The sequence below is a fragment of the Zonotrichia albicollis genome, chromosome 11 (assembly GCF_047830755.1).
Source record: "Zonotrichia albicollis isolate bZonAlb1 chromosome 11, bZonAlb1.hap1, whole genome shotgun sequence".
NCBI lineage: Eukaryota > Metazoa > Chordata > Aves > Passeriformes > Passerellidae > Zonotrichia > Zonotrichia albicollis.
In genome coordinates this window covers 4,198,402-4,224,032 of record NC_133829.1, presented here as the reverse complement: position 1 = coordinate 4,224,032, position 25,631 = coordinate 4,198,402, and the positions used below count along the sequence as shown (strand labels likewise).

Here is a 25,631-nt window from a genome sequence, read left to right as displayed (position 1 = left end):
GGCCAGGTTTGATTGCTTTGATTGGAGTAACTTCCCTGGCACCATTCACTGGGGCTGTTCCTGCACTTGAGGGCAGCCACAAGAAGGAACCATCACGGATGGACCATCCAGTGCCAGTGGGAAGAGAGGGATTGAAGCAGTTGCCCAAGTACAGGCAGCAAATCAAAGTGGGGCTGGACACACCAGCACTGCCCATGCCCAGGGCAGTGACCCAGCAAGGGTGTGACAGCCCCTGCTGTGGTGGCACTGCTGTGGTGGCACTGCTGTGGTGGCACTCCCTGCAGCCAGCACAGGCGCCATGCTGGGCTTTGGTCGCTGATTCTTCTTTTGTCTGTGTTACTGGTGCTGAATCATCCTTGTTTGGCTTTGAAAAAAAAAAAAAATGGATTTGCTGATTGTTCTTACTTGTCCAGTTCTCAAACTCGTCCCCAAAGAACATTTTGGGTCAGAGCAGATCCCCTACCAGCACTACAGAGGTAAATCACTGCAGCCTCTGCTTGACATTCTTTCTGTGGAAGAAGATGGGCTTCTGGGCCTTTATTAATCAAAATATTGGCAGAATTTTTACATTACAAAAAAAAAGGGGGTTGGAGGATTAAGATCTATCATTATGTGTTCTTTTTTCAGTCAAGAAGGCAGGAAACAAATAAAGGAGATTTTTCTAAAACATTTCTGGAGTTCACAGACAATAACCCAAGCCAGAGCAGGGAACAGGCACAGCATTTAGGTGTTAGAATGATTTCTGTTCCTCTTTCCTGTAGATGTTGCAGTTGTTATTTGAATAGCTGCCTTCTATTGCATTTTATTTTTATCTAGTGTTTATCCCATTTATTTCACCTTCAGAAAGCATTTTTGTTGAACAGAAAACCTGCTTCCTGAAACCTTCTGCTTTTCCCACTGTAACCATTCAGGAAGAGTAATTAAAGCCAACAACTTTCATTTCTTCAAACAACCTTAAAGAACCCCCCCAGGTGAGACAGCAGTGACACAAAACGAGTCTGGTTTAAGTACCTCAGATATGAGCCTCTGATCCTACTTTAATATTAGTCACATCTTAAAATGAAAGAGGAAATTGAAACAGGTTTTGTTTCCATAATTGTTTTTTAAAGCTAGCATATTAAATCTTGTTGAATTATTTAGTAGGAAGGATGACTCTGCACCTTTGATTTGTAAGTTGAATTTTTATTCTTAGTTGCTTTTTCCTGGCAGGATTAAATGCCAGGTTCTCAGCTCTCTGTGGAATTAGTAAAATCCTGTGATAGATTCTATAGGAAATTAAAACACAGTGGAGAGAAGACAATTGCTGGAAATGTTACAGGTTTGTTTTCACAGGATTCCTTGGTAGGTGTTTTCATTATTCATTTTTCCATTTTTCACCAGAACTTTCTCTTTCTTCACTAACCTCAGAAAAAGCTTGTAACTATTCTGATTTATACCTGCTGCAACTGTGCTGCAGCATTTGTTGTGTGTGTGCTGTTAGAGCGGGTTGCTGGGAAAATGCCATTTTCTGGTAAAGGATTTGCCACCTTGTGGTTGAATGGATTCAGTGGAGGAGCCCAGTGCTGGGGATGAACGGGAATGTGCCTCTGCTAAATCTGGAGCAGTAATTTAGGTTGGAGCAATTTAGGTAGGAGAAACCATGGGGGCAGTGGAGCCTCCAATAGGGATACAGCCAGGAGAGGCTCAGGATATTGGGAAAAATTTCTTGGCTGAAAGAGTGGTCAAGCATTGGAACAGGCTGCCCAGGGCAGTGGTGGAGTCACCATCCCTGAAAATGTTCTAAAAATAAGTAGATGTGGCACTTTGTGACATGGTTTAGTGGGCACAGGGGTATTTGGTCAAAGGCTGGACTTGCTGACATTGGAGGTTTTTTACAACCTCAATGATTCTGTGATTTTGTTTAAATATCAAAAGTAAAATGGCAAGAAAAACTTTTATCATGTCTGCCTTTCCTGACTATAGATAGAGCCTAGATGAGTAATTAGGACTTAGAGATTTATAAACTTCCAGACATGGCTGAAATTAGGGTGATGAGCATTGTCCTTTGTGTCCCTGTGTTTTCCTCTAGAAAGACAAAAGTGAGGCAGGGAATAGTCTTTCCCTTCCTACATGATTCACTGCTTATTCTTATGCAACAAAACTTCTGATTTTCAGGGCATTTTGTGCTTAGCAAACCTGTTACATCTCACTGCATCTTTATGCCTTAAGTTTCACTTTTCATGTGTTGTGTCAGGCAATATCCAAAGGTGTTTTTTTCTTCTGTCCTCCTCCCCCTACCTCCCATGTTCATCCTGAATGCATTCTCATAATGGGCTAGTTTTATTAAGGAATCAAGGGCCAAGAGTAACTTTGGAAAGGTGAAATAAAAAGAATTTGTTTAACTTAAAAAGTACAAATGATGAGGGGTAGGAACACAGTTTGCCTATTTGCCCTTCACTATGGGGGTGAGGGGGATAAGAACAAAATTAATGGGTCAGCCCCATTCAGTTAAACTTGAATTTATTTGGGCACTTTCTGCTCTCAGAAAGAGCAAAGAGCAGTAGAGGAAATAATTATGATATTTTTCTTCTTACTGTGACTGGGCATGAGTTAATGCAGACTTCTAAGCTGACTTACTAATAACATGCATTCCAAGGGGTCTGTGCATGTTTCCAATTTAGAGCTGTAAATTAGATTTTATCCTCAACTTGGCATCCATGAAAGACATTCATGGAATACACCTGCATAAAGATCCTTATTCATCTCTCTCATCCCAATTTAGGGTTGCTTTCAGGCACTGTAATAGAGTACAGAACCTAACTTTACCTGTGAAATCCAGTGCCTTGAAGAGGGTAGAGAATAATAATACTTTTTATTTATGACTATCTCCCAGCTTCAGAGTCTTTTGCCAGTTTAACTGCAATTCCAAGAAATGGGGATGCTTTGATTATTTAATGTATCTTGTAGGAGTATTTTTGTTTAATGTTTTTAGGCTTTGAAAGGGAGCATAAGATGGCTTTGATACAGGGGATTGGATCATGATACCAGAATGCCTTAAGATATATTGTTTCTCTGTAGCTTCTCTACCATGTCTGCTTTCTCAAGACATGTTGCTATGAACATTCTTGCAGCTGCGGCCTTTGATGGGGCTAACACCACCTTGCTCTACCTGAAGGAAGCCCCACATATTCCAATGTCAGGCTGCAGCATCACGCTCTGCTTTCCGTGGCAGAGGAGCATCGTTGTCATACGGGCTCTGAGCAGGCTGGCCCCTGTGTGATCTGACTGAAATCACTCTTCCAGGCAAGCCTGTAGCCTGTCCCTCTTCAAAGCAGTTATCCCAGCCCATGGCTGGGCTTGCTGTCACACTGTGCCTGTTTCTGGTGTAGCTGTCTGCTCCTGGATGCTGTTGCAGGCTCGCTGCATCCCCAGGGCATCACGGCATCATCAGCTCATTACTCTGAGCTGTGCCCATCAGATACAATCCATCTTCAGAGGAAGGGCTTTTGGCTCAGGGGGCTGAGTTTCCTGAGATGTGTGTGTGGGTTTCAGCCACATGGCTCCTATTGACTCTAATGGGAGTCACGCTGCTCGGGGTCCCCGCGCTCCCCTCGGGGTTGCGCTCTGCCCTGGTGTGTGTGCACAGCCCCAGCATCAGCACACCTCTGCCCTGCCTTGTCAAGGAGAAACCAGACCCCCTCCCCACCCTTGCCCCCACCCCTCTGGCCTTGTGTACTTATGGATAAGCAACAATGGAGACTCATTTCTATGGTAAGTTAGCGAGATTTATACTATAAATATTGCATTACAAGGTTCCGACACGGTGCTATTTTCGAACATATCCACACTTTGCTGCAGATCAGTGTGTCACTGAAATGTTTCCTTTGAAGAGCACGTTTTTGAAACACAGCATAAAAAATTCTACCATTGAGATTCCTCCATTTGCGCCATCACGGTGCGGGTCAAGATGTCTTTATTAATACAGGATATTAGAAACTTATAAATTTGACTATTTCTTTCTCTTTTTTGGGGTGGGGGGGGAGGATCCTATAAGGGATTCAGGAAACAGGCAGCATAGCTTTAATTGTAGGAGACAATGTTGTCAGTATATGTGTTCCTACAGTTATAAAGCCCAGCAGTATAGTATTCATCAAGTCTGATTCCACCTGACACTTGACTGAAAGCATTTTGCACTAATTTGCTTTGTGCTTGTCTAGTAAATCTAAAAAGAATGAGTGAAGGGGTGATAGGTGGCCATTAAACAGAATAAACAGCCTCTGGCAAGTGAATGAGTTTTACAGACTTGTTGCTTTTGGGAGGGGGAGGGTGAAGGGGAGAAGATTATAGGTCTTTGAATCAGCATGTGGCTGCCTCTATCACTCTGTAATCACAACTGTTTTCTTTGGCCCGGAGACCCATGTGCACCTCCAGAGAGGCTACCACGGTGAAGAAGGAAGCTCTGCCCCCAAACCTCTGCAGGAGAGCCCTCCAGACATATGATTCATATTCCAAGTGCGATAGAGGCCTAAATGGCAATTATTTTATCATATAAACACCAGTGAGATAGATTTCAGTCTGGAGCTGATTGCTTTCCTCAGATAATCCTTTTCAAATTTTCCCCTACATAAAATATAACAGCTTTAGGGTGTTTTCAGGTCCCTGCTTATGGTTCAACTTATGGTAAAAACCTTGGGCTTGTTGTCATCTTTGTCTGACTTTGCTGATAGCAGGCAGGAAATAGCTGTGTAAAGGCAGGAGGGGGTAAATAGCTGACTCTGTGGTCTGTAATTGGTTCATAGTTTTGGCCTGTGAAGAATAGAAAAGAAGGCAGAGGAGGGCTGGAAGACAGCCTAACAAGGAACACATGGGCATCTGAAAACTAAACACAGCTGGACCAAGGAGCACATTTGACCGCCCGTTCCCTGCTCTCAGACTTCTGAGCATTGTTGTTGTTTCTGGGGAATATATAGCACCGGATTTCGAGGGGGTGGATGGGAACTTCACGAGGATAAAAGGCAAAATATCATGACTAACCAGAAATCAAAACAAAAACTTCCTTTCTCCGTGTACTTATTTATTTAGTTGCTCGCTGGCTTGGGGTTCTCTTATCTTGGCAACCTCGTTGCTGCAGATTTGCTGGAGAACGATGCCTGACACAGAATGTCAGGTTTTCATTCCCCCAAAAAAATGTTATTCAGGGGCATTATTTTTGCTTCCCCTTTTCCTTGTCATCCCCTCCCTTGTTGCCTTCAAAACACAAGGGTGGGTGGAAGCTTCTGGAATGAGAGAGGACAAAATTAGTCTGAAAAAGAGGATGGCATGATGGAAAACTCTACCTGTCAGTACAACGTTAGAGAGAGGAAGCTTTAGTCCTCCCCCACCAACCTCCCCTCAGAAGGTGGGAATAGGGATCACACCAAGCCCAGGTCATGCACCAAACCCGAGTAGAGGCTCTCTGTGGGATTCACAGACCATTTCTGTATCTGGGATAAGTCAGCTTTTTTTGGCTGCTTCTAGGACAGGGAAAACTCAGTGTCCCTGAATTAAGGGCTCTCATTACTTGAACCTCATTAAAATAATCTCCCATCTGTACATGTGCCGCAAGGAAATGGCCGATTCCTCCCCATTCCTCTCCCCTGCTATCTGCACAAACATATTTTTTCTTTTCTAAATTAAAAAAGATCTTGCTGGCGCTACACTTGATTGTTTACATTCTTTAAAGGGGGAAAAAAAATAAAAAATCTTCCCTGAACCCCCTGACTGCAGAGCTGCCATTAGCGTTGATTGTGTCCAGCAATGCACAGTCCACTTCAAGAAAGGCAACATCCTCTATTTTTTAAGCCAAATGTTGTGCACCGCAGCAAGAACAAACAAGAGTGACTTTCATCCTTCAAACACTGAAGCAGCTTTGCAAAGCCTGACATGAAAGGGCCTCCCTTGCTCTCTTGTCCATGTAGGCCTGGAAATGGAGCTGAAATGGCTAACAACATTGGTAATAATAGGGGCCTGCCTGGCATCAAGAGGTGAGCCGAAAGACTTCAAAAGCTGGCTCGAGCATGGCTGCAGGAGCATTTGCTCTGGGATTCAGGCTCCAACTTTTATTCTCTCCCTTTGAAGAGCTTACAATTGGGTGGAGGGTGGAAACCAAGCATTTTTGACATGAACTCTGCCATGGAAAATTATGAGAAAGACGGAGATGAAAAGGAATGTGTCCTGATTGTGCTGGCTATTTTTTTTTTTTATTTTATTTTTAAAAGTCTGCAAAACAAGGGGCTTGCAGTACTATAATCATTGATCCTGAAATGTTCTTCAGAGATTAGTGCTATCAGTGCAATGTGAACCTCAAGGCTGAGAGGCAGAGTGGAGGAGAGAGACCCTTTTGCACTAAAATAACACGGCTTTTAAAGGAATAGTGTATTACTCTGCTGGGGGAAAAAAAACCCCAAGAACATAATAGAAAAAAATCTCACAACACCTGTGCTTGAAAACAAACAAACAAACCAGAAAATAAATGGCAGGCTTGGCTTACCTCCAAATTTTGCAATCACCTGAGGGTCCCAATTGTTTGAGTGTAGATCTCTCAGCACACTCAGACTCCTGTTTGTTTTGTAAGCTCAGATCACTCTTCAGGACTCTGGTGTTGGTTTTTCTGCCTATAAACACAGAATAATTTCACTGAACCTGGAGAAGCTGTTGGGGATTTGTTTTAGTATGGGCAGCCATGTGGGTATCTATGGGATTACTTAATATTTAAACAAATTAATCTTGTTGTTTCATCCCTTTTATTTTTGGCAAAGCTTCATTAGTATCAAATATGCAACAGGCAGGTGGGCAGCCTTGCAAAAGGTCACCTGTCATTTCATATTGTACCACTCTTTCCTGTTGTGTCAGCTCTGTTAATCTTTAATCATTGGGGCAATAGATAAAGAAAGGAGGTAAACAAGGTGGAAATCAGTACAAAAATGGAAGGAAAAGCAGGGAACAGGGGGAACCACTCTCAGAGCCCTGGAGATAAGGCCTGCAGTGAGACTTGGGGAGCAGAGTGGGAAACTAAGAAATAAAGAGCAGGCTGGAGTGGGAAGAAAGATGGGTTGGAAGGAAGGAAAGCCAATGGATGGGAACATCCATGGTTTGGAAGCCACCTGCAGCTGGTGGGCAAGGGGAGGGTGTCCTGCACTGGTATATAGATGGAGGATAATGATACAAATAGAGGAACACTGAAGAGCCTGCCCAGAGGCTGTTGAAATGAATGGGAAGAGTTTGTTGGACATTTGAGTCTCTCAAAAGCTGAACAAACACTTCCCACCCACTAAGCCACCCCCAGATGTTGTCACTCTAGGCGTGTATCAATCTGACATTTTAAGATGAATGTTCTGTGTTCAGTGGCTCTCAGTCTGTACTTTTGGCACTTTCTAGTGGTCCTGAGCGCTCCTTCTGAGCACAATTTGTTTGTCCTCTCTCATTTGTACCCACGCCATAAGGGAGCTGTGTGTACACAGTGCTCTCACCTATTTTTCTCTGAATGGGGAGTCGTGGAGTGGCTGCTGTACATGATTGCCTGTCAGGCACCAATTAGCAATCCATTCAGAGTCTCTGAAGCTGTGATCCACAGCCAGGAGAGAGTTTGAGAACACTTGTTTTGAATTATCCTGCACAAATCTCATGCCATAGATCTACAGCAAAATGAGATCACATATTCCCATGTCTTTTAAATATCAAGACATCCAGGTATAGCTTGGTTTTGAACAAACAAAAACAAACTTAGAGTGAAGCTCTTCTTGTGTAAAGCAGTTTCTTTGACAGTATGTCTTATAAATTAATTTCACTCCATCTGAAATATGATTTGCTTTTATGTCTCAAACTACAATGACACGAGTATTTCAGTTGGCAAAATATGGAAGTTAAACTGTTGGTTGCTGTGTTCTTAAATGTGTTGCTGATGTGAGTCCTTCAGTTATTTTTTCCACCCTCTTTTCTCAAAGGCAAAGAAAAGCTTCTTAGCATTTCTAAAGCCCAGCTTGTGAGTCTGTTTCTGTCGCTGAAGTTTATGTGTCAAATCTTTGAATCAATACTGATAGTTCTTAGCTAACCAGTTCTCTAACTTTAGGGAGGGAGCAGAAGACGAAAACAAAGTCCCTGAACTACAGGGACAACTAGTAGAAAGTGAGGCTGCAGGGGGCTTCTAATGTGCTCTGAAAGCTGAGTGCTTAAAGGAATCAAAGGTAGGGAAAATCTAAAATAATATCTTCAATAACAATCTGTTAATTTGCAAGGACAAGGAAAAGAGCAGCCCTTGGTTGTATTGCTAAATTCAAGAAATCTGCAAAGCACCAAAGCAAGAGGGAATCCAGCAGCAATTCCCAGGGCTCCCAGCTCACTCACTAGCAGACTTGATGAGCCTCTTTGATCTGGTATTGACATCATATCAGATCTCCTGCTCTGTTTTGCCCACTTGCCAAAGCCAGCTTCCCAGAAGCGAAAATGTGCGTTCCTTTCCTTGGGGTAATTTGAAACACTGACATGAAACAGACCTCTCGCTCTTCCTCTGCTGTGGCCTGCCTTTGGAGTAGTTCCTTCATTAGTGTCTCCTTAAAAACACTTGGAGGTCAGTGCCAGGCTGGAATTGCAGTGTTCTTGTCTATTGTGAGTGATGCAGTGATTGGGTATTAAGTGTATGAATACCAAGAAGAGAAAAGACAGAATATATAAGTTGATTTGGGAGCCTGGGATTCAGACATCCAGGGTTTTTCAGATATCTTGTATAATGAACATAGACTTCATTAACCATTTTTGGCTACTTACAGATTGCTATATACACTGTTGTTTCAGTGATAAATGAAATTTTCGTGGTGAGAAAGAAATGATAAGTTCCCATTAGAATGTAACACATGGAAAGAAGCCAGTGAAAAAAAGAGTTCCTCTTCTCTCCACAAAGGAATTTTGATCACTGGAAATAAAAAGTATAATCTATGTTAATGGCTAGCTCAAGTACCATGTCTACACAAATGCCAAAACAGCATGGGAAATATGCTGCTCTCTTCCCAACTAACATTCCAGATCTAATTGTTAAAGAGCATCTCTTTATGTTCCCTAGACTGTAATGTTGACCCTGATTTTACTTGATTCAGCAGTATTAGGCATATTTAGATCCCAAATTTTCGCCCCTTCTCCCTCTCCCACCATTACTGGCTGCCATAGCTTGTTCATGGGGATACTGGACAATAAACTCACATCTATGAGTGCCCAAAACTGTGCATGAAGAGACATCTTTTTAGGGGAGGAAGCAAATATGGTACCTCAGGAGTTTGGGGGCAGTGGCTGAATTTCTTTTATTACCTCTCTCTCCCTTTTGGACATCAATTAACCAAGATTTTTCTCCTTAGTTGATGTATTTTTTTCTCTCATTTAATCAGCCCTACTGGGGAGAAAATATGGCTGGAAAAATAGTGCTTTAAAAAGTTACAGTGGCAAAACTTCCCTTAACCAAATGACTAGTCATTAATCTTAAATACAAGTGTCAGGAGGAAAAAGATCTTTGTTGGGGGTCAGGAGTAAAGGCATCCAGATTGTTTGTGAAATATTAAAAGCTAGAGTTCAGTGAGCATCTGTCTTGTGCATTTTAATTGTATCTCCATGAACCTGAACTGTGGGGCCCTCAGTGAGCCCTGCTCAGTTGTGCTGGCTCACAAAGTTCAGGGCTGGGTTGTAAGTCGTTTTTATTTAGCACCTAGTGACAGCAAGTACTGTAGGTGGAGAAACATTAAGTGCCACTTAAATCTGTTCCTGTACATCTTATTAGGAATATACTGGAGTGATACTCTGGCTCTGAATTCACTGAGAGTCATTAAAGAGTCCCCCTTGGCCTTTCCTAACACATTCCTGACTGTGCCTCTGGAGAACCCTCAGCTTCCATCCAGCACTCTGCAGTGACTGCTCAAATCCAAAATCAACACACCACAAAGTCAAAGCTACCAGCTATTGATTGGGAAAACCTCAGTGTTCTTGGCTGTGCCAAGACAGGAACCAAGGGTGACGCTGGTTTGGAATCAAAATGTGTCTAAAAAGGTGCTGAAGTGACGTGTGTTTGCTGAGAGCATGCCTTGACTAAATCTAAGTGCTAAAGGTGCCGCAGTTGGGATGTGGACAAGTGCATCCATCAGGACTCACTTCCTTTTCAAAGGTTGAATGAGTTTTTTCTTTGGCTGCCCTGGGAAATTTGTCCAAAACATTAGGAAGCAAAATAAAATACCAAAGGTGGGCTTTTCTTGGGTGAGGCTGTCCCTGGAGAGAAAGCAATCTCTTTGATCTGAGCACTTGCCCGAGCTGCTGAAGTCCATTTGAGCTGGCTGAGAGAGCCTTGGTGCTCTGTTAATGCAGTGAAATGTAGCACAAGTATTTGTTATTGCAGCCAGTATCAAAGGAGGCAAGTCGACTTTGCCACTTACTATAAAGTGTTTCCATGAAAATGGAAATGAATGCTACAGGGGTCTGTTCCCTCTGAATGCACAGGGGAGCAAGGCGCTGAAGGGTTGCTTTCATTATACCATTAACAGGGCAAGTTACTCACTTTCTTTTTTCCTCCATCCCTCTTCAAAAGCACAGGGGCTTGAGGCTCATTCTTTGGGTCAGCCAGGCAGTGCTGTGTGTTCCCTGCCAGCCAGGGCAGTAAATCCCACTGTTGTTCCCAGATGGGCCCAGCAGAAATCCATCCCTTGTCGTCATTCCAGCTGCACTTTCTCCGCAGGGAGACGGCAGTCACCCGATGGCGAGGAGGGGCAGCCTGTAATGTCTGGCCAGAAACATCCACCATAAACCATGGCTTCCTGTTATGACACTCATGTGTCTAAACTTATTGATTTATTTGGGTGGAACTGTCTAACCTGCTCTAGGAAGAGTGGGCTCAGCAGGTACTAAGTCATGTAACAATAGGAAACATCAAAATACAGCCCGCAGTGTTAGATCTGAGAATGAATCTCAGTTTAGATTTATTCTTTAAAAGCCATCCCACACGTTATCCAGAAATATATTTTCCATTTCCATTTTTTTCTTCCATTAAAAAATATTATTATTAGTATTCATATCATCTGGCCATAGCTTTTTCATTTGTGTATTTCCCTGATTAGCAGCATAGAAATTTTAGAAATTGCAAATCTGGAACTTGGGCCACCAAGGATAAAAGGGATAGTATTCTGTTTCGATTTATACATCTGTCTTGATTAGGGAATTCTCTCTTTGTCTGGAAGCAATGTGATCTGGTTGTTAGAAAAGTGAAGATAGACCTTGGGGACACTTGAGTTCTTTACTGGCCCTGTCACTCAATGAGATTCTTTACACCTAAATCCACCCTTTGGGTTTATTAGAGGGTATAAGAACACCTAGCCAGCTTTCCTGTGTGCTGTGAAACTTAATTTATATTTCTGAAGCTCTTTCAATTTGTCACACCAGAGAGCTTGTATGAAGCATGTAACTACTGATTTTTAAAGGTGTAAGGTAGTTTTCCCTCCCATGAACATTTATTAAGGTTGATCACATTTAGTGTACAATCACACACTATTTTTTTTCTAGAAAATATTGAATTTAGAAATTCACTGTGAGTTACAGCTTTACACCTGTAAATAATAATATCTTATATATGTGTGTGCCATATATGTCTCTATATATTTATATATGCATGGTTATACACACACACGCAAGAGAAGAGATAGTCTTTCCAAATAGTCTGGAAAATCTCTGGGACTCCACAGCTGGCAGTGCATTTCTTTTATTTAAGGAAAACTTAGGCAAAAAAAGCTTATGTGCAGTCAGAAACTTCCCAGCTCTAATTAATTAATATAAAGTGTAAACAGATCATGAAATATTTTTTAGTGCTTAATACATAGAAATGTCCTGTGTTGATACTAATGAAAAAGTAATGCCTGGAATATTTCACATTGCAGGGCCTGGGGACACAGATCCATGGAAAAGCAATTCATACCAAACTGCTTTACAAGTGCAAAAATTCTGTTAGCCTAAAGCTACAGCACTACATAATTGTACAGGGGAAAAAAAAAGGCAAAAACCCCCTAACAAACCAGCCCTCCTCAGCCCAGTGTTTACCAGAGCTTGGAATAAAAGCAATGGGTCATTTTCTCAAAAAATTATGACACCAATATTGCAGCAGGAAGGATTTTTAATCTGCCATATTCTCTGTGTAATCCAGATAGCTCCTCATTACCTCACTGTGTAGTCTGTCATTCCAGCTGATTCTTGAGATCTGATCAGTGCAAGAGAAGTTAAGGAAATTTCTGAAGACCATGAAAATCCAACCCTCTCCCCTGGAGAATAGTCTCTTAATTGTAATAGCCCATTTTAATCATTGTAATTGTTTAAAATATTATGAACAGAGGGAAATAAGGAAGATAATTGTACTTCAGCAGCCACAATCTTTTGTTATCACCTAAGCATATTGGAGATTTAGCTGTGTATAGTCCCAATACTTCCTCCACATACCAAGTGGCCTTAATTATGTGGGCAGCTAGAATTCCTCTTGAGAGAGAGGCTAGGATAGCAAAACAGCAGGTAAGAAATGCCTCTTCCTTACTTCTTTGTTTCTTCACAGTCCCCTGTAGCTAAGGCTGCATATGTGGCTGTCTCTGTCTTTGTGACACTTTAAATGTGAAACAAGTAATTTAGTTGAAAATTTTCTGTTATTTTTTTTACATGCTTCATATGCTGGGTTAAAATCCATTAGCATATAACAAAAATCGGAGCAGATGTAGTGCAACAGATTCCTTAAGGGAGTCCATATTTTTACATATTTTGTAATAAGGAAACTGTCACTCCCAGATGGTATCTAGCTAATACTGGTGGTTTGCTTGCTGATAACATACTAAAAAATAAAATTAATTGTATTCTATTTGATGACAATGAAGCCATTATCATATATAATTCACTCTTAAAGCAAACGTCCAAATGATGGTCCCTTGCAATAACTGAGCTTTCCCAGCCCCTGTGCCTGTCCCTCCTCTTCTACCTCAGAAATTCTTTCAGAATTTGCTGCAGCAGAAGCCTCCAGCTGCAAAGTGTAACAGCCCTTCATTAGCAAAGCTGGAAACCAGTGTTAATTTGTGCAGGGAATCTGGGCCAGCAGTACCTCAGTGCACTTAGCACGGGCTTCATCCTTCACCAGTGGTACTCAGACTGCTCTGGTTTGGATGTCACTGTTATATATCACAGCAAAAGGAAACAATTAACCTTTGCAGTAATGCCACTGACTGGTGCCTGTCTGCTAATGGGCTTGAGAAGTGCAGGAAGTATCCAGAGCTGGTGCTTGCTGTGAGAATGAAAATCAGTAATCCAGGGGTTTTCACAAACACGCAACTCTGATCGGCAGAATATGTGCAGCATAAAGCTAAGATGACAAAAATGTTTTTTAAAAAATCTGAAAGAATTTTTTTTTTAATCCTTTCTTAGGTGAAAATGTCAAGACCTGTTGTAGACTGATCAGTTAAAACCTGATAAGAGAATGGTTGAGTTCACAGGAATTAAGGGTTTTGGTGAGGTTTATTGACATGAAACACCAGAATGAGCAGCTCAGTAGAACTTTCCTTGTCTCCTTCTGTCCTAGCACAAAAATACCCATGTGTGGGAAAGAACAATATGGGAATGAAGAGTTTTTATTCTGAGTTGACCTTGGGCAGGGAGTGTTGGCTTTCCCAACACCTCCTGGGGACAGCAGCACTGGGTCCCCAGGCCACTGATAATTTGTAGGTGATGATACCAGCTGGCAAATGGGAAAACTGGGACAGAGGGGTGAAGTGACATTCACACAGAGCCGGAATTCATTTCTGAATTCCCAGGTCTTTGGTCTGCTTCTTAGAAACTAAAAACAATCTAGCAGTGCAAAAGAGAGAGTTTGTCGGGACTGACTAGTTTAAATAACTGTTCAAGGAAACACTTAACTGGATAATAATAGTTTCTCATCTCTGGATGACTGCAGATACAATACAATACAATGAGGCACACTGTCTGAAGGGTCTAAATGTGCCTGGCTGTGTTCATTCTAGTTTGTTGATGCTTTTAGTTTCACTTCCTTTCTGTTATAAGCACAAAGTGCTCAGAAGAGGAACAGATGACTGCATTTCCATTTGGAGAGCTGGTAGAGGAGGACAATGTTGTAGCCATCTCTGTCACATGGGAAGTGATTTTACATTCTCTGAGGCTATTGCCTCAAGTTGGGAACTCCATAAAACTCTGTGATGCTACTGGCAGACATTGCAGAGGAAACAGATTGCTTAATATACATGTAATTTTGAGTAAAACATTATTTAATTTAGGAAAATTACAGACCAGTGCTTGGAAAGAACTATGTAAATCTTAGCCATCTCTTGTCCTCTGTCTTCAGTTAGAAGGTTCTTAGTAATCAGCAACCATTATTTTACTTCATTTTTCCTTTTTTTTTTCTTATTTCCTTTACTTTGTTTTAGAAATGAAACAGCCCTGTGGATATAACAAGAAAGTAGTAAAGTTTCAGTCCCCCAATTCAAAAAGTGAAGAGTTTTCTTCCCCACTCTTCCTCTCCTGGTGTCTCACTAAACTTATTATAATGTTTGCAACCTCAAATGGCAGAATATCATTAAATAACTGCTCCTATCAAATTTCAATTATCTGGTGACTAAAGTGGCTTGGAGATTTTCCATAGTCACCTGGGAATTTGGGATTTGGGTAACAGATTTTCTCAAACAGAATTTACCCAGCTTCAAATGCTCTGAAGTCACTTTGTAATCCTTGTCTTCCATAGTATCAGCTGTTACCTCTTTGCTCTTTTTCTAATGCGTTAAGTACCAGACAACTGTAATATTTTATTTAGCGTGATTTGCATTCAGACTTCAAATATCCCTTGAATAATAAAATATTTACATTATTGAATTTTACTTCTGTATCTTCACTGGCATTATAAGATGTACCTACAGAGGACACCTGCCAGAAAAAGCAGCATTGTTCCTATGTTTGTGGACCTCGAGCTGTACCTTTTCTCTCTCAGCCTTCCTCATTAAGACATCACAGCTGATGTGTTTTCTCCTCTGTGTTTTAATGCCTGAGCAGAAGATGTATTTTATTCATGATTTGGTAGGGAATGTGTCTGGTGGGAAGGAATTTGGACACCATTAAAGCAACCTGAAATTCCACCGTGGACGTTGGGAGGGAGCTCTTTTTCTTAGCCACATAAAGCATCTGCTTAAATTCTCAAGTGTGGAACGTGCAGACTTGTTAGGCAAGATTTTAACAGACTGTTTGGCACTGAGTGTAATTTTCCCAAAGACCTGGCAGTGGAAATAGTTGAAATAATGGTTTGTCAAATACTCATCAAGAAAAATGCTAATTGATACCTCATCTGAATCGAGCACCACACAGTACCGGAAAGGGAATGGGCATTTCCTGTTTCTTCCCTACTCAAAAAGAGACTCTTCCCAAAAGGCTGTTCATGTTAGATTACATTTGTGCCACCTGTAGGACTATTCTGTGGGGTAGATTAGTTTGTGTCATACTGTATTTATTGAGTATTTCATGGAGTGATGTGTGTCTCCACAAGCCTGCAGCATACTCCTAGTGCCAGCATTGGTAGATGCCCTTTTACCAAGTGCCATTTTGAACCCCACAGCAACATTTGTGTTGTGGTGTCTTTCCTTCCTTTGTTCCTTGAAGTTTCTGGGTTCAGCTGAGCTCTCCAAGCCAGCATGGGGACGTGAGGATAAAGCCCAGCTGTGGCTGTGGGCCTGGAGCGCCAGCTGGCCACGGTGCCGTGGCAGCATCGCGGGGCCGCTGGGTGAAGCCAGTCTGAACTTTTGCAATAAATATTAAAGAGACCACAACTTTGAATGGATTTGGAATCTGAAACCAGAAACCCAATCTAAATGTCAGAGCGGGTCCCTATCTGCAGACAAAACTGAACTGAATGTTCAGACCCCAGCTTTGGCAAAGAAATGAAAGCCGTAAATCCAAATCTGCTTTTTGTATTTCAGCCCCTCTCGTGATGCTAATAATACTTTGCCCTTTCACAATCTCCAATATTTTAGAAACTTTGAAATGATTTATCAAATGAGTCATACTTCCCAGTCAAACTCACAAGAACTAGTTTGCTGGAAATATCACCCAAAAGCAAGGGCAGGACCGGGCTGTGGCTGAATTTCTGCTCTCTTGGTAGCCGTGTGTGGAACCAGGACTGTCAGGTTTTGTCTGTATCTCTGTAACTCTTCCAGTGCAATCCCTGTGTGTCAGAAGGCCCAGCTCCACATGGAATTCCATAATTTCCCAGGTGCAGGTGTCTTTCCATTGACTCATTCCTCTGCTTCTCCCCAAGGGCTTCCAGAGAGAACAGGACAGAGTGGTGGAAGCTCTTAGTGCAGCAAAGTCAACTTTGCTTTGCCACTGAGAGCCTTCCCCAATATTTGGAGGGTTGAAAGATTCCCCTGGGGCTCTGGGGGGAGTGAATGGCAGAGCTGAGGCTGAAACATGGAACTGCTGAATCCATGTGTTCCTCTGAGCCTTTATGTTCAGAGAAAAAAAATGGATTATTTAGCATCAAAGGTACCAGTAGCAGATACAGGGCATCTTCATTCATCATAAATAATGTTGTTAGTGAGGAATAATAGTATTCCTTAGTATTGATGACAATATATTGAGCATTAGCAAAGCTTTCTGCTAGGGGAGTTATCTAGTGAAGTGAATTATGGAATTTTACTACCTGAGTACAAGGACTGATATAAATGATCATTGCTGTGGCAATGAATTGGTTTTAAAAGGCTTCATAAGGACTTGCCTAATGCTCATAAATTAACATTAAATATGAGATGGGTTATCTAATCACATGCTTTCAGGCAAATTCCTTTTTAATATGTATGTACACTGCTGCTGGAAATACAGAAGATATATCAGAGGAGATATTTCATGCCATAAATGGTTATGTTTGATAACTCTGTAATATTTTCATAGTTTTTGTTGGTTATGGAATTTCTTTCTTTACCATCAAAATTTGTACCCAGAACCCACATTAAAATGATATTTAGAGATAACTTTAACCCTCTATATGCCTGTGGCTTCAGACTAAGGAGGGATTTCACTGATAATTTGGTATGAAATACTGGAATAGTGGGTTCCTTTGTTTTAAAGGAAAGTGGGGTTGAGTCACTGAGCTGCTGCACATCTTCTGCAAACTGCTGAGGCTCGAGAGCATCCCAGGGCATGTCCAGTGCAGCTCTTGGTAATTTAGTACAATGTCCCTGATTTCTACCCCAAAAAACTTTGGTGGGAAGACTTGGTGAATACACCAGAAGCTGTTCTGAACTATTTTAATGCAGGGCAGATAAAGCTCATGGATTTAATCAAAAAAGAGTAGGATGTCCAAAATTTTCTGTCCTCTGGATAAGGGAACACTGGTGTACCAGGTTAAAGCTGATTTTTTGTCCTGTAGCACATGCCACTGCCTTCTGGGCTGTGCCATGATGAAAAACACCAGCTCAGGTCAGTGTTTTGAACTCTGAACAGAGGCATTTACTGTTCTCTGTGGTGCCTGTGATCCAAACAATTCCCTTCTCAACCTGATGGAGAAGATCTGTGGTAGAAAACTGCTTCCACCTGTTGGAGTGACTTGGATTTTAAGCTGGGTTAACTGTGGAGCCCCATTTGGAAATAGTTTATAAAATGCTTGAATCCTCTGGGGATGGTTTTATTATTCACCTTGTAGTTGCTGAACATTTCAAGACTTAAACTTTATCTCTAAGTTAATCACCTGGGGATCAAGCTAGAGGACTGGATAACAGTTTTACTAATCAAAACAATTTTCTGAATATTGTTGAGTTCCAGGGACTTCTCCCTGCCATCTGAAAACACAGAGGACGCCAAGAGCAGAATTATAAAACAAACTTTTAAAATCATGTTGTACTTGGAGTTTGATTTCCTAGTCTGTACAGTGAGCAATAATAAACTAATTATGATTAAACTGATAAGGAGTACTCTAAGAGTCAGCCAGAAAGTCTTTCATAAATAACCAAGAAGGAATGCTTGGTCGCACAGTTGACATACATCAGAAAAGCTTCTTTTTGCCTTTTCAGAGAGAGATCTCTAAAAAACAATACTCAAAAACATCCAAAACCCCCCAAACAAAAACAAGTCCAAACCAGCGGAATAAAATATGTATTGTTAGTATTAAATAAATCCCATTTTATCTGAAACCTGTGACATCTTTCTGACCCCACAGAAATGGCTCTCAGGCACGTTGAAGCAGCCCTATTACTGTTGCTGCTATACAGCAAAATTCTAGACTTAGACTTCCTAAGAGAGCAAATAGTTTGGCTCTGGGTTTCTGTCTTTGGCCTATTTTGAATAGTATTTGGGTTTCACAGTTATAACAGGGCAGAATTTATTTGGCTTAATACATGAACATTTCTTCCCAATAGGTTAGGTCAGCTGTGAGGTTTAATCAGTGTTCAGATTTCTGACATGCTGCTCAGGGGCATATCATCTGAGCAAATAAACAACCCAGGAAAGGTCTGTATACCACGGGGATGATGTGGGATTGCAGGGGATCAGTTCCACTCAGGTGTTTATGGTGGTAGTGTCTTTTCATGGCAGATAAGAGCTGACATTCAGCATTACACCCTGCGTGGCACCAATGTGTAAAAAACAAACTGTTATTGTTGTTTCCCCTTTGGAGTACTCTTGTCTAAAGGTCTGAACTGAATATGTTTGCTTCTCTTTGAGGCATGCAGATGCTTCCCACTAACGTTGCAAAGGTTTGGTCTCTTTTATAAAAGGAGCATATTTTCAGCTCTTCTTCACTTTAAAGAGAATCTCCATACTGAACCTGCCTCTGGGTGGTCCTGGTCCTTTTCTAGTTCTTTTTCCTACATAACTCCAAATTAAGGCCTCTGATTTCCACTAGCCAGTGTGGCAAGAGCAGTAATGGGAACCAGAATCTTCTTTTCCCTTGCTGTTCTCTCCATACTTGACAGTACTTTGGAGAAGAAGAGGCATTCAGCCAAGGAATGAAACCTCGAGGCAACCATATCAGCCTCAAAGATTTATTTATTTAATTAAGTCATCAGCAGGATGGAAAAATACTCCCAGTTGCCAGAGAGAAACGTTCCAGGCTCAGGGAGGGTCAAAGTGCATGCCTGCAAGTTATATGTTACCAGGGCTTGAAGGAGAAGCTTCACAAAATTCTGCCCTTTGGTCTGGAGTAATGATGCTGTGGGTGCAGCACCGAGGGAGGAGGGGGAGAAGGGCTGGGAAATGTTCTGGTTTGCTCTCCCACTGGAGTGGTCCTGCCTCAGAACTCACTTGGCAGCTGCTTTAATATTGAGGGGCATCACTGGACACACTCACAGAGCCAGCCTGGAAAATATTGTAGGGCAGGAATGAGTGGGATCACTTCAGGCAGTGAGAGCAGCCTCCTGATACAGGACACAGCTACTTGATCCACATCATGTCCTTCAGAAACAGCTCAGTTCCCAAGTTCTGCACAACTTGCCTCTATTGCCAAGGCAGTGAGAGTGGGCTCAGAATTCTCCATCTCATACAGCTGGAGAAAATGCTGCCATTGAGACATCAGTGGTCCAGAAAAACAATAAATGCCCAATCCCTTTATCAGGAAAGCTCTCAGAGGGCTGGGGGGTGAGCTTTACAGTCAGTGCAGCCAGAGACACAGGCCAGCACCAGCAGGCACCTCTGTGCCTTGGCTCTTCCTCTGCTACAAATTGGCCTCGTTCTTCTGGTCTGGCTCTGCATTAAATATTACTTGCTGTCATTTCAGATAGGACTGAGCATTTTTAAGAAAAATTTGGGAAGTATATAATGCCTCAGACAACTTCTAGTAAATAGCTTGTGTTTGTTTCTCTTCCCCAGTGGGAATGCTGCTGAACTTTAGAGACAAAAAAATCCTCTGGCAGGAGCAATTTAGTAAAGCCAGGATGTATTTTAGTGAAGCTTCTCAACTTTCCAGTCAGTTCCATTGTTGATTTTTAAATAAGTCTTGCAAGCATCACTCTCAGCTTTTAATGCTCCTCTTATTGGCTTAATTTGTCTTTCTGAGGGGTGTGTTGCTGCAGTATTTTCCTGTTCCAGGACTGCACCAATTTCTCATGCAAATTCATCTTGTTAATCATCCCAGCCATGCAGTCCTTTAGCTAAGTTCCCTTTGCTCAATGAAACATCAAATGCACTCAAAACATGGAGTTTTTCAATAATCAATTCAGACACATTTACCCCACTAGCAGTGAAGAGGCTGTACCTTAATTTTTTGTTTTTCTTCATTTTGATTCTTCAACTTTCCTCAAAAGCTGGTCCTCCTGCAATCTATCCTTATGGGTTCTTCTTTGGAAGACTCAGCAAGTTCCACTCTGAGGGCAGCAAGTATAGGTTTGCTTTTGGATGATATCACAAATAAATGTCAGTCAGCTCTGGAATGTGAAAATCTAGCTAAAAAGATACTTCTGGCTTCTTCCAAGATTCACAAATAGTTAACTCAAATTTCATATGAATTATCAGCAATGTAGATTACTGTCTTGCTTGAAAAAACAGAATTGGCTTCAAAATTTGCTATTTTCACCCAGCCCCAGCTCTGGTGATCTTCCCAGACACTGACCTTTTTTTTTTTCCAAAAAAAAAAAAAAAAAAAATTGCTTTCTATTCTCTCTGGCCTTAGCCAGAGTCATTACTTTTCTCTTTGTCATACTGAGACTCAATAGCATTGTAATTATTTCTGACATATGGTATCATCTATCCACCTCTCCTTCCAATATGTCCAAATAAAAGAGGAATGCCACTGCAGCCACTAGACCATGGTTTCCATCAATTCCTAGCACCCCATGGCTGCCCATTCCTGGGGGAGCATGGACCTAAACTTCACGTGCAGGCTGATGTGCCCCACTTGGAGCCCTGGAGTTTTGCTACCTTATTTCAGCTCCCTCAGAACTGGAAATTACAGCCCCAGTTTACTTCCCCAGTTTTGTGGCAGAAGGCCAATGATTCTATCTGAGAGCTTTTTCTTTACCTTCATTAACCCCCAAATGTTGCTGCATTCAAAACATCCACAGAGAGTGTATTTATCATTCATTTTCTGTTCATGTTGATGTGGGAAAACACGTGCAATCAATATTGAATCTCTTTCAAAACAACTTAAAATGGGAATACATATTGCTCTAATCTAAAACTAATCATGATGATAAATGATGAAAAATATGACAAAAAGTGAAAATCCTGGGTTTAGAAGTTCTTTAGTTGTGGGTGTGGGTATGTGTATGGACCTCCATAGATATGTATTGTTAACCAAGAAATTAGAACTCAAATCAAAATTCAATTAGAAAGGAAAAAATTGCTTTTAATGTTTAATTTTGTGCTCATAATTAAACCTCACATGCCTAGTTTTTGCATCTGCCATCTATTTAAATGTAACCTGATCATATACTTTACTTACCTATAGGAAAAATGGCTATAAGTGCATATTAAAAAAAAAGGACAAAGATATTTAGCCATATTAATCTGTCTTCCACAGTTATTTTCTAAAGCAAAATAGAACTATAAAGCAGTACAAGCTGTGGAACATACCTGTCCTTCTGTACATTTATGGTTCTCCAACTTGTTTGCTCTGCCCTTTCAGGCTGAAGGTAAATGCCATTGCATTGTTAGAGAAGTTAAAGACAAAATTAGATTAAAGACAAATTAGACAGTGGTTTGATGAATATCTTAATTCAGTATAACCAAGCCTACTAGAAGTCTTGCCCCCACTCTGGACCATCTCTTTGGGGGTACCAGCCCTGGGCAGCAGATCAAGGAGCAGGTCCCTGAAAACCAAACTGTCAGACAGAGACGTTTCTTTTCTCATGAGTTTTCTGCCAGAGCACAAACAAGTGACCCAGGGTGAAGGGTGAGGCTGAAATGCCATTTAAAACCAGTCTGACCACTACTCAAGAGTTCACAGTTCTGGGATCTCCAGGACAGTAGATCCCAATGTGCCTGCTCAGTCAAAAATATTTCCAGGCACTGCAGCACATTGAATGGTTTGGACCATGAATAGTTTTCATTAAAAAGTGGCTTTGGGGGACAAATTAGATTTTCAAAGTAACTGATTATTTTGATTCTCACACAGAAAAGGACCTTTTCCCTTCTACATTTTAAAATGTATCCAAACCCATAATCCCAACAAAAAGTGCATTTGCTAATAACTGTTTATGAAGCTCACAATAACATTTTTTGTACCGAGTTAAGAAGAAAAAAATCATGAGAGCTGCTGAGACATGAGGTGGCTCTGCTCTTCCGTGTGTTTTGAAAGAGCAACTTCAACATTTGAGTTAAGCCTGGCTTCTCGGGGCGCGCAGAGTTAAGCAGCGAGACGTGGTTTTGCCTCATTAGGTCAGCAACGCCAGCCTGCGAGGCAATGCAGCTGGTTCTGTGCTGCTATTAAAGAAATTATAACTGCATGCACACATCCTTGTAGCATCAGCCCCCCAGTGAAGACACCAGATCACAGAATTGTTCAGAGGGGGGTGGCATCAGCAACGTGGGTTACAGTTAGGAACATAGTGAGTCAATTTAAGGCTATAAATACCCTGGTTTTCTGTTATGCTTTTAATCTTTATTAAACTGAATTATTTTTATTTGTTTTCCTTCACATATGCATGTGTATAATATATAGCTTGTTTCTGCATATATAGGGCCTGTAAGACTGCAACAAATCTTGCAGAAGTCTTCTAGGACATAAATAGTGGGAGTCCAAATCCTTATCTGAGAAACCACACAGACACCAGCACACACCCAGCCTTGAGAATTTCCCTGTGCATTTTTGCAAATAATGACAAACCAGTTTTGGTTTAGTTGCTTGTTTCGTGGATATGCTTTTTTTTTTTTTTAAAGCATGCAATATTTTTTGCATTGCTTAAGAAGAAATTAAAACATCTTTTTGCTTTCTATCCTTCTTTTAATGGCTTTTCATATTACTTTTCATCTAAACTCAGTATTTGAACGTACACTTACCAGGCGCCTGTTTTCTTTGTTGCTTGTAATTACTGAATAAGTCAGAATCATAGCCAAGGAAGTCTGTGTGGGATTACATCTGGAGTAGTGTACTGTAGCAACACTGTGCTTTGCAGAGCTTCTCCTCTCATAGATTTGATCTTAATGATGGGCTACACTTTCATCTTTAAAAAAATCATTTTCCGCAACTCACTGCTTTTTATACCTCAGCAAGAAAATGCTGTTTATTGTTCAGTTTCTCTTGCCTACAATGTTTGTATCTATAATTGAAACTTAAAAGCTACGAGCTTGAATAATTCAATCAGAAAGCATATTGTTTTTACTGTTCTCGGTATGAATCCAAACGATCGCATTATTGTGATGTTATAATATCAGAATGTATTTATTTCTACTTGCACAGTCATAGTAGGCAGTGTCTCTCTCTCTCTCTTTTTCTCTTTCCATGGAGAGAAAAATCAGCAATGAGGAGGGTAAAAAAATAAAAAAAAAAAAAGCAGAGCTTTATCCATGCTGGGTTCCTGTGGTCTAACTTAAGCAAATGAGATCCCTTGTCCCCTCCAGCGAGCGGCGGCTCTGTCGCTGAGGCTGCTTCTCTCAGCGCTGCTGCTGCTCGCTGTGGCAGTGCCCCCGGGGCTGAGTGTGATCCTGGCGGGGGGACACGCGTGACCTGCCCGTGTGGAGCCACCCCAGCTGCCCGGTGTGTCACTGACACCGCGCTCGCCCTGCCCGTGCCACCAAAGCGCCGCGCGGAACTGCGCGCGCAGGGCAGATCCTCGGCTGTACAGGACACCTTTTCACCCCAGAATTAGCTGTACAGCAAATTGAGGCTCGTGTGTTTTCAGCTCAGTGCAATTCTTGGTGGTTTTTTTTCTTTTTTTTAAATGGGAAAAAAAATCCCGATGTTTTATTTCAATTTCTCCCTGTCGAGGCAAGCATAAAATAAGGGCTTTGAAAATAGCATGGAGGAAACTGTGGTATCTAATGCAAGTGCCATGTATTTTATTTCACCTACACAACAATTTTTTGAACTGATAAAACATCAAATGTGACTTTTGGCTTAATGTGGTTGAAGCAGTTGGTAAGAATTAGCAATAATATGGAAAGTATGCATTTTTCCCTTTATTGCTATGTTTGGGCAAATCATTATATATAATCTACTCTTAGGCAGTGCTGTAGCTGTACCTGTGGAATTAGGCCCAGGAAGAAAAACTGCCCTTGCTCCCTTAACCATGAATCTGAAATTTCCTGATTTGTGTAGATTTTCATTATGTCCTTAGCATAATTTCAGCACAAACAGAGGGCTTAGCCAGGCTCCCATGGTGTGTCCTACAGGTATGGAACAGCTTAGCATCTTTTTCTCTGCTCACTAAGCTTAGCACTTGTAAATCAACCACTCCATTATGCAGTAATTCCCCTTATTCTTAATTCAAAACAGCAAAGTTAAACCAGAATTTGGGTAATGAGGAACTATATCGTTTTGGCCTGTGTATGATCCTCATTCATTATCTTCTTTCCATTTAGGGGAAGGGGAAGTGAAAAACCCTTTTATTTGTAAATCCATCCATACCACTTTATAAGATACAGTATTAGGAAATAGCATGATTTATTGGACTGAGGCATTTCAGTAAGGCCTAAATGATAGAGTCTGCTAGGAAACTCATTTTTTCATGATGGGATCTGATGATGGGGGTAAGACCAGGAGCTCCTGCCAAGAAAACACACAGTAATAAACTTGCAGAAAGCTTTCACTACCACCTATCAGTGGTGATGGTTCCCCCTTCTCTTACCTCAAACATTGCCCAAATGGGGAGGCACGAGAATCTCCCCACTGACTCTCTTGTGAGGTGAAATGAAGAAAGCCTTAAACTTCACAATTGCCAATAATGAGCAATCATTACTCAAATTACACCAAGCACTGATTAGGTTTAAAGTAATGAAGAAAACAACACGATCAATCATCATCAACCCAAAAGAAGTCAATCTGTGCTAGAGATGCAGCAAGATCTTAGTGGAGGGCTCCATCTACAGGGTTTGGGAGATGAGAAAGAAAAAACCTTCACAACATCTGAAAAAGATTCCCCCTGCTCCCCACTCTGCTCATATTTTTCTTACCAATCTCCAAAAGCCACACATGCAAAAGGAAATTTTTTTTTTCTCCTTTCTTTAGCTGCACAAAAATTAAAAGGGACTTAGCAAAAAATTAAGGCATAAAAACTTTTTGGAAGGACATTTCACTGGTGTCAAACTGGAATATCTGTTTAAAAAAATGACAAGGGTTAAATACCTAGCATCTATCAAATAGTAAAATTATAGTGAAAGCTCTGACTGTGTGAACAGCGTCAATGGAAGCAGAGGTTTTTAATGCAATTTGTATTAATAGGTTCTAGCCACAGAAATAACATTGGAAAAGAACAAATTGCATGGGAAATTCCCATTTGTCAATTTTCATTGGCTGCTAAATAGAAAATTATAAATTAACCCGAAGCTTATTTTGAAAATCCAGAGGAAATTCAGCCTACGCTGTATTTCTTAGGCTTGGAATAAGATTTTGATAGCAGCTACAGACTCAGTCTATTAAAAAAGAACCCATTTTATTTTAAAAACAGGAAAATAAAAAAGGAAGAGAGTAGGTATGTTGCTATTCC

At 41.2% G+C, this 25,631-nt stretch overlaps 2 long non-coding RNA genes across 3 annotated transcripts in view; one reads left to right on the top strand and one right to left on the bottom strand.

The window, feature by feature from the left end:
- The window catches only part of LOC106629231 (uncharacterized), a 143,422-nt gene that overhangs the window by 64,179 nt on the left and 53,612 nt on the right, over positions 1-25,631 (top strand). The window lies entirely within an intron of this gene.
- Positions 269-23,775, bottom strand: LOC141730561 (uncharacterized). Its single transcript, XR_012582085.1, has 8 exons — positions 22,987-23,775; positions 21,562-21,614; positions 20,246-20,378; positions 10,547-10,768; positions 8,782-8,926; positions 6,509-6,632; positions 5,014-5,255; positions 269-364 (listed from the first exon to the last, which is right to left on the bottom strand). It is a non-coding gene; the product is annotated as an uncharacterized LOC141730561 (long non-coding RNA).